This window comes from Oculina patagonica, chromosome 9, assembly GCF_052425735.1.
Source record: "Oculina patagonica isolate OP01 chromosome 9, crgOcupat, whole genome shotgun sequence".
Classification (NCBI taxonomy): Eukaryota; Metazoa; Cnidaria; class Anthozoa; order Scleractinia; family Oculinidae; genus Oculina; species Oculina patagonica.
Window position 1 is genome coordinate 20,646,971 of NC_135766.1, and position 9,009 is coordinate 20,655,979.

Consider the following 9,009-nt stretch of genomic DNA (forward strand, 5'->3'; position numbering starts at 1 on the left):
ATACGTTATTATCTTATCTACATTTCTAAATATTTCTTTTCAGTGTTACCTAATGTACATCTTCTAAAATACATCCGCTCTTGACGGGACTATCTACAATGTAGCCAACCTCCCAATCTCGTCATAATGTTTTGAAATATTTTCGACAGTGCATCAGTGAAGTGTTTATCTCAAAATTCACAAAAACCATTTTTTTAACTACCTTATTACATGAAAGTTTCGCGACACGTTAATTTCGCGACACTTAAATTTCGCGATTTTGCGAAAATTTTGTATTTTGAAACACTTTAATTTCGCGTTTTTGAGTAAGATACAATTTACATTTCCTTGGCAATATTTTTAACATACCCCTGGAATTAATTAAAACGACTTCATCAAAGGAACAATAACGTCAAAATTAACAAAAACGCAAAGGGACTAAATCTCGGCAATAGCAACAACAGAGCAGTTCTCACAATGTCAACAAATAGGTCATGCTTGTACGTGCATGAGTTACTGTTCTTGAGTCAATTGACGACAACATCCATTTACATTGAAAATTCATTCCTTCAGTGGTACTAAACTTATTGTTTCTTGATTATTGGCAAAATGTGAGTCACTTAATTTTCGCGTCATGTTATGTTCGCGACACTTATTGTTCGCGTCACTTTAATTTCGCGATTTTTTTGGAATCGCGAAATTCGCGAAATTAACGTGTCGCGAAAATTTCATGTAATAACAACGTATTTTAAAAAGTTTCAAACAGGGTAAAAATTGTAAAAGCTGTCTAGTAAGGAGTTTCATGCAAAGAGGGCCAAATACACTGCCCTTCCACCTCAAACACACTCCCCTCTTTTTACCGCCTTGGTATTCCAAAGCGGTACGTCAATAACTGCTGCAATTTTCTAAATATTTGTTTTTTTATTTTTTTCAGGTTATTGGTTATAAGAAAAATAAAGCGCAAAATGCTGAAAATTTTTTGGTTCTTTTCTACAAATATTCTAATCCGCCTCTGTTCGCGCCTCCAAAAGAAAACAGATTTTGTTACATTTATGCAAACGATAAATACCAGCTAAAAACTACAGCCCTTACTAACCGATTTGTTAAGCACCTGACCTTCAGTTGCTTCTTTTTAAAGAAAAACGTCATGTTCATGCAATTAGCCAGCAGTGGTTTATGAAGGAATTGCAATGGCAAACTATCGATCTGGTCCCTGATAAAAAATCTCGGCTCTTTTGTTGGAGCTTGGAGAGAGTCGTTCAGGAATTCTCTCCGTTACAAGAGTTGGTCGTTTTCTTTTTAAAGGACAACGATCGCAGGTTTTCAGAGTATTAAACCATGTTGTGACGTCAACAGGATTGAAACCAACCAATGGTTGTCCAGTGCTATCGGTCCTGACGTAAGTGGGAGACAAGACGCTCTTCAGGTAGTGAATGTGCAGTCGGTTGTGGAAGTTGTTGCGCACTTGAATACGAATTCATCATGATGGTTTAGGTTGTTGATATGCTATTAAAAAGAAAATAAAAGGGAAATACAGTTTTTAGCAGAAAGGTTTTGTGCATTTTACGTCACTTGCTCAAGATTCACCCCTGAACCTCGTTTACAAACAATTCCCTCTACATCTTCTTCATTACATGCGCTCTTTGAGAATTTGTCGATGTTAAACATAAAAGGTTTGTACATGAATAGGAATACTATTTCAAAAACGAGTGGAGATCACGATCACACGAGAAAACAGATGAGCACGAGGCCGCTCGCCGAGTGTATTGTTTTGAGTGTGATCGTAGAAGATGAGAGTTTGAATACAATACAAATTTGAGTGTCGTTTTTTCCTTCTTTTTGTGATTTGTTAAGTCGGATATTGTATTTGTGAGTTTGTTTTTTTATCAATAGTTTCGCGTGTTTTATTAAAAGGTTGTGAATTGAAGGATTTAATTTGTTTTGCAGGAGGAGGTTTCGCCCCGAAAAAGGATTCGGAGAGAGGAGAAGAAAAAATATGGAATAGGGATTTTGAGATGTGTGTAGTTGATAGAGGTGAGAATGTCATATGTAAGGAGGATAAAAATCAGTTTTGGATATTGGTTGTTTTTTTTTTTATATATTAAAGGATTTTTTTTCCCTGACCGAGGGGGTTGTTGTTTGATGAAATTAATGAGTTTGAGAAGCTATTTGAAACATGGGAAGCGGCTTCGCGTCATGCATTTTTTAAGTTTTTCCATACATTTCTTTGCATATTTGGAAAGGATCTTAGCGCAGAAATATAGAGAAATGTACAAAATAATGATGATAAAACCATAACTATTATAAGATTTAACACTTTCACTGCTTAAGTCGACTTTTGTCGACATTTGGAGGCGCAGTCAATGAACCACTTGTGACGTCATCAATTTGAACGTCAGCAGATTTTGGTGATAAGCATCTGATAGAGCTAGGTTTGACCTTTTCACAAAACTATTCATTTTGCGTATCAGTTGCATCCTGACAGAGCTAATCGAGAAATAGTCAATCAGTTTTTGGTGCAAAATGGGTGCTTAAACAGTCCAAAACACCTGTAATTGTTCGAGGTCCTCTTTTCAGGGTTTACCAATGTTTTGATCAAAACTTTTTTAGTCTAAAGGAAGGACGGAAAGAGTAGAAAGGAGTGGAAATAACAAAGCCGAGGAAAACGAAAAGAAAAGGAGCAAGAAAAAAAAAAATGGAATTGTGGAAAAGTGCTTTTTAAGCAAAGTTAGGAGAGATTCAGGATCGTAGCGCCAAAAATTCAGTATAATGGTAAAAAAAAAACGTGTTTTTTGAGAAATTTAGCAGTGAAAGGGTTAATCAGTTAAATATAGTGGCTAGTATCTTAAACTTGTAATTAATGTTTTTTTTTTTTGGGGGGGGGGGGGGGGCGGAATTCTTTGATATCGGATTCACATAAAAGTAATAGTAATAACTTCCGACGTATTTGCTTAGCGAGCATAATGGCGCCCAGCGACAAAGATCGTATTAAGTAAGTTGTATTGGATTAAATCTATTTCAATCAAGCCCTGACCCCTGCTCCTTTACTATATAGATAACGATTTAAACCCAAAAAAATCACTTTTCAGCTTCTTTCGATCTGACGGATAGCTGGTTTTTAGGATACCTAGTGTTAGCCTACTCCTCACAAAACATTTCTCTTACCTCTATAACCAAAGTTTTGTTTCTTATTGCTACCATATAACGTCGTTTATAACTCCACTGGAAACTAACAATCAGTGATCCATTTACGTTTGTCTTAAGCATATGAAATTCTGTAACAAACAAGACAAAAAAAGAGTTAAACAACAGCAAGTCTCAAAGACAACCCTCTTGTAGCACTCTGCCGAAGAATTTTGCTGTTACATTAAGGTATAAAGATGGCTTAAAGGGACTATGTCATGGATTTTACCAGATTTTTGAACAGCCAAAATTTATATTGGGGTCGCAGTAAACCTAGAAAATAATAGTTCATTTTTTTTTTTAAAAAAAAATGCTATATTAGAGCACTGAAACTGTGAACGAGCACCTTTGGCTGCGAATGGCACGGATGGAAACAGGATTTCAACTTGAAAAATTAAGGCTTACTTTTTTCAAGTCGTTTCCGCGCGTCTTCAAAGATCGATATTTATTGCCGTAGGTTGATTTCTATTCGCAAATTAAGGTTGTATCTTCCTTTAGATGTTCAAAGATACCCATGTTTCTATGGGCTAAGATGTCTACCACTAATTTCAGAACAGTTTTGACCAAAGTCCCCGTGACATAGCTCCTTTAAACAGATAATAAACTTGAAGTAAGTTTTGTTTTCCCTAGCTGATAAAATCTTCATGTTTCCCTTGAAGAGAAACTCGCGAGAAATTCGAGGGAAACCAAAACTAACTGGTTTCCATGGAGATCTGTGTTTAATTATTTTGTTACTTAGCACCAGAAAATAAAGTAGCCAACTGACCTGAATAACGAGTGCTCCAATCGGAGAGTGTAGTGTATGAAACACATGTAGCAACTAAGATTGACTCCTCTATTAAGCCGAAGCGGTTACCGTTTAGACCATAAAAAAGATGCAACACAATACTGTCTTTCTTTGGTCCACGATATAAGCGTTACGTTTATATTAATTTTACTTATCACATTACATTACTGTTAATGACAATAAAATTTATAATGGTAATTGAACTGAGTGGAGTGCAATTTGGTCTGAAATCATACGCGTGATTTCAAAATCGAACGAGCGCGGAGCGCGAGTCGATTTGAAATCACAAGTTGATTTCAGACCAAAATTGCACGACACGAAGTTCATTTACCACTTTATTACATCCATTTTGAAATCGCACAATAAAATCACCCAATAAATACATTTTATTGATCCAGTAGCCGGCTTATAAAAAAGCGGAACCGGAAACACTTTTACATTTCAAAATGTCAATCTCAAATTACTTGTCATGTGTCAAAAAGTTAGTCGAGCGTGACAAAGGAAAAACACGTTTCATTCAAAGAAATTCAATTCAAGCAGTTCTAAAGTTCAATCAATTCAATTCAATTCAAAATTCAATCAGTTAAAATTTCAAGCAATTCAAAGTTCAATCGTCGTCATCTGACTCAATGATGTAGGCCCGCCTTTTTTTCTGTGGTTGTGGCTGAGACTTCTCGCTGTCTTCGGAGAAGAAATTAAACGTGCAGCCTGTGTAATTCTGCGATGACACGGGACTACCAGCGCTAGCACAAGTGAAGGCTGCCATGCGGCTCTGAAATTGCGAAGGAAAACTTGGTGGAAATGCTGAAAATCCAGCTGGCTGAAAACCAGGATTGAAGCCCATCTGATACATTTGGCCTTGTTGTTGGACGTGATGAATCGGAACCAGTGGTGCTCGTTGGACTGCAATGTGTTGATTTACTGAGGCTTCATTTCCATTTGCAGTCTTTTGCTTGGAGGCGTCGTTTGGTGGATTTCCGTTTGGCACTTTATATCCACTGATCAAGTGAGATAATTCTTTCCTTTGATTCTCGTCGATTCCATCGTAGTCGTCTAACGAAGATTCACGTGCGTGGCCAGTTATTTCACAAATGACATTGCGCGGTTTTCCAGCCATCTTCAATTTTGACACCAATGTTTTTCTCATGCTGTGGTTGGTCAACTTCTTATTTGTCTTCAGACAGGAGGCCATGGATTTCATGATATTGCCGATGGTGTTTTGTCCCATTCGAATTTTGGTGTACCAGACATCTGTTGATTTTGGACCACTGATGATGCTCAGATAGAGTGGCCCTGTGTCCTTCATTCCCTCGGGTCGCTTGGACAACCAAAGCTTGAAGAGCCGCACTGGATCGGTTTTTCCGCCATCGGTGCTGTACATGACTTGTGGTGTTGTTCTTCGTCTGATTGTCAGACCACCGCTTCGTGTTTTGGTGGGACCTTCGCGGAACTCTACGACTTCAGTGCCATCTTCTTGCTGTCTTATGATTAGGTCCTCCACGTAGGCATCATAGTGCTTCTGGCGACTTCGTAATCCCAGTTGCTCAGTCAAGTTTTTAAAGTTGGCATTGGTCAAGACCTTTCCATTGAAATCACCCAACTGACCTTTTTCCCACAGGGCTGACTCTTCTTCTGGTGTGAGTGGCTGGGCTTTATTGGGTCTCTTTCCCAATTCCTTGCTGGCGAAGAGAAATGGCCTTCGCGTTGAGGATTTCTTGGGAGCTGTGAAACTCCCTCGATCGCACGATGCTCACTGGATAATTTTTCTCCTTCAAGTACCGCTCAATGGCACTCTGCATGATTTTGAGAGATTCTGGCTCGTAATCGTCTCCGTTCTTTTTTTTCGACCTCGGCGTAGAACTTACTTAGGACCTTGTCAAGTTCTTCCGGCGCCATTGTTTCAATAGTGACATTTTCAAGATGGCGGGACTGGCACCAGCTTGTGTTTTGTGGAGCGGGACGTGTTTTTATTTGCAGCGACAGACTTGAGCTCTTGCATTGCATCATTTGAAACTACAGGAAACCTGGACACATCTACTTCTTGTGTTGGCTCTGGATTTGTTGTTGTCTTGTTTTCGTTCGTTTCTGTTTTGCTGGACTCGGGATCGCACGGATATTGAGTAGATGGGACAGAAAAATCGCCAAAAAATTCGTCAAAATGGAGACTGAAAGTTGGAAAGTCCCCCAATTGCACATCTTCAACTTGAAGGAGCTGATTATCGTCATTAAGGAACTGTAAGTAATTGAATTCATCCATTTTTTAACTTAATAAAAGTTTTGCAAACAAAAGTTGCAAAATTCGCCACACAATGGCTTTCTTTGTCTTTCATTTTCCTGCAATTTGATTGGTTACTTCAAACCAGCCTTGAAATCTGATTGGATGTTTTGTTTTAGTGTTCCTTTATCATTGGCTGGGAAAAAGATGCGATTTAGAGCAGAAAATAGTGCGATTCGTGAATAAATCGCACTCCTGAGAGCCAATCAGATTGCAACGATCACCAGTGATTTCAAAATGGATGTAATGAATACAGTAATCTCGGGAGCAACGTATTGTTTCATTTTCACTCGACTTCTCTACAATTAAATTTGGGTTAAAATGTACAGTGTATGAATCGAATACAGTGAACACCGTTTTTTATATATTTTTATATATACAAAACAATGGATGAATGTTTTCACAAGCTGGTGCCAGCCCCGCCATCTTGAAAATGTCACTATTGAAACAATGGCGCCGGAAGAACTTGACAAGGTCCTAAGTAAGTTCTACGCCGAGGTCGAAAAAAAAGAACGGAGACGATTACGAGCCAGAATCTCTCAAAATCATGCAGAGTGCCATTGAGCGGTACTTGAAGGAGAAAAATTATCCAGTGAGCATCGTGCGATCGAGGGAGTTTCGCAGCTCCCAAGAAATCCTCAACGCGAAGGCCATTTCTCTTCGCCAGCAAGGAATGGGAAAGAGACCCAATAAAGCCCAGCCACTCACACCAGAAGAAGTCAGCCCTGTGGGAAAAAGGTCAGTTGGGTGATTTCAATGGAAAGGTCTTGACCAATGCCAACTTTAAAACCTTGACTGAGCAACTGGGATTACGAGGTCGCCAGGAGCACTATGATGCCTACGTGGAGGACCTAATCATAAGACAGCAAGAAGATGGCACTGAAGTCGTAGAGTTCCGCGAAGGTCCCACCAAAACAGGAAGCGGTGGTCTGACAATCAGACGAAGAACAACACCACAAGTCATGTACAGCACCGATGGCGGAAAAACCGATCCAGTGCGGCTCTTCAAGCTTTGGTTGTCCAAGCGACCCGAGGGAATGAAGGACACAGGGCCACTCTATCTGAGCATCATCAGTGGTCCAAAATCAACAGATGTCTGGTACACCAAAATTCGAATGGGACAAAACACCATCGGCAATATCATGAAATCCATGGCCTCCTGTCTGAAGACAAATAAGAAGTTGACCAACCACAGCATGAGAAAAACATTGGTGTCAAAATTGAAGATGGCTGGAAAACCGCGCAATGTCATTTGTGAAATAACAGGCCACGCACGTGAATCTTCGTTAGACGACTACGATGGAATCGACGAGAATCAAAGGAAAGAATTATCTCACTTGATCAGTGGATATAAAGTGCCAAACGGAAATCCACCAAACGACGCCTCCAAGCAAAAGACTGCAAATGAAAATGAAGCCTCAGTAAATCAACAGATTGCAGTCCAACGAGCACCACTGGTTCCGATTCATCACGTCCAACAACAAGGCCAAATGTATCAGATGGGCTTCAATCCTGGTTTTCAGCCAGCTGGATTTTCAGCATTTCCACCAAGTTTTCCTTCGCAATTTCAGAGCCGCATGGCAGCCTTCACTTGTGCTAGCGCTGGTAGTCCCGTGTCATCGCAGAATTACACAGGCTGCACGTTTAATTTCTTCTCCGAAGACAGCGAGAAGTCTCAGCCACAACCACAGAAAAAAAGGCGGGCCTACATCATTGAGTCAGATGACGACGATTGAACTTTGAATTGCTTGGAATTTTAACTGATTGAACTTTGAATTGAATTGAATTGATTGAACTCTGCCTCGTCCCCAGGCGCCGATTGGCCGGACGTTGAGGCGGTAAGGCGGGCAAACAGGGAGCCCGGGGATTGATGGTTAGGGAGCGCCTTCCCGTCCGCATCAGGCCCAGAACGTCAAGCGAACCGTGCACGTCAGTCCCACAACGCCAAGCGAACCGTGCACAACCAAGGAAAAGGACGCCTGGGGACGAGGCAGGATTGAACTTTAGAACTGCTTGAATTGAATTCTATTTCGTCATTGGTCTACGTCGCTAGTGAGTCACGTGAGATAGAGCGCGGGAACCTGAGCATTCAGTTTTGAGCGTTGACCTTTGAGCAGTCAGTTGTGTGATCGAACGATCCACAGAAAATGACAGCAAAAAGCAACAAAGAAGACGTCTCTCTTCAAGAGGACGCTTTATTAAGTGAAGAACCTGATCATGGAGTTATCATTGAAAGAACTACGAGCGGTAGTGATAATGTCACTGCTTCTATCCTTCAGTCGCTGACCCAGCTGAATACAAACATGGCAGCCATGGGCGAATCGCTCAAATTGCTGCACACCAAAGGGGAAACTCTGACCCCCACAACGGCAGAATCTGCCAGAAAACGAAAATCCTCATCAGCAAGGGATGTCTCTGAGACAGAGGAATCTGATGCAGATAAACTTCTGGACGCAAACAAACGGCCAAGAGTTGCCGGTAACGAGAGCAGTGGCTCCACGTGCGAAGACAGCGCAGGAGATGACGATAGGCGATTCCTTGCTGGATGAAATCGCGCAGTCGCTCACTGACACGGAGAAAACTGCCCCGAAGGTATCGGATAAACTTGCCAAAATCGTCAACTTGAGGTGGCTTAATAAGCTAGACGATACACACCTCAAAGAAAAATCGGAGAAATACCTGCGGCCGTTAAATTGCGATCGGCTAATCACTCCGAAAGTCAACCCTGAAATTTGGGGGCGCCTCGATCGACAAACGAGGGGCAAGGACCTTAGGTTGTCAAGCT

At 40.8% G+C, this 9,009-nt stretch overlaps 2 pseudogenes; one reads left to right on the forward strand and one right to left on the reverse strand.

Annotated features, from left to right (window-relative positions):
- Positions 1-4,362: 4,362 nt before the first annotated feature.
- LOC144665019 (uncharacterized protein KIAA1958-like) lies at positions 4,363-5,953 on the reverse strand (annotated as a pseudogene).
- Positions 5,954-6,614: 661 nt separating this feature from the next.
- On the forward strand, positions 6,615-7,960 carry LOC144665598 (uncharacterized protein KIAA1958-like; annotated as a pseudogene).
- Positions 7,961-9,009: the final 1,049 nt, after the last annotated feature.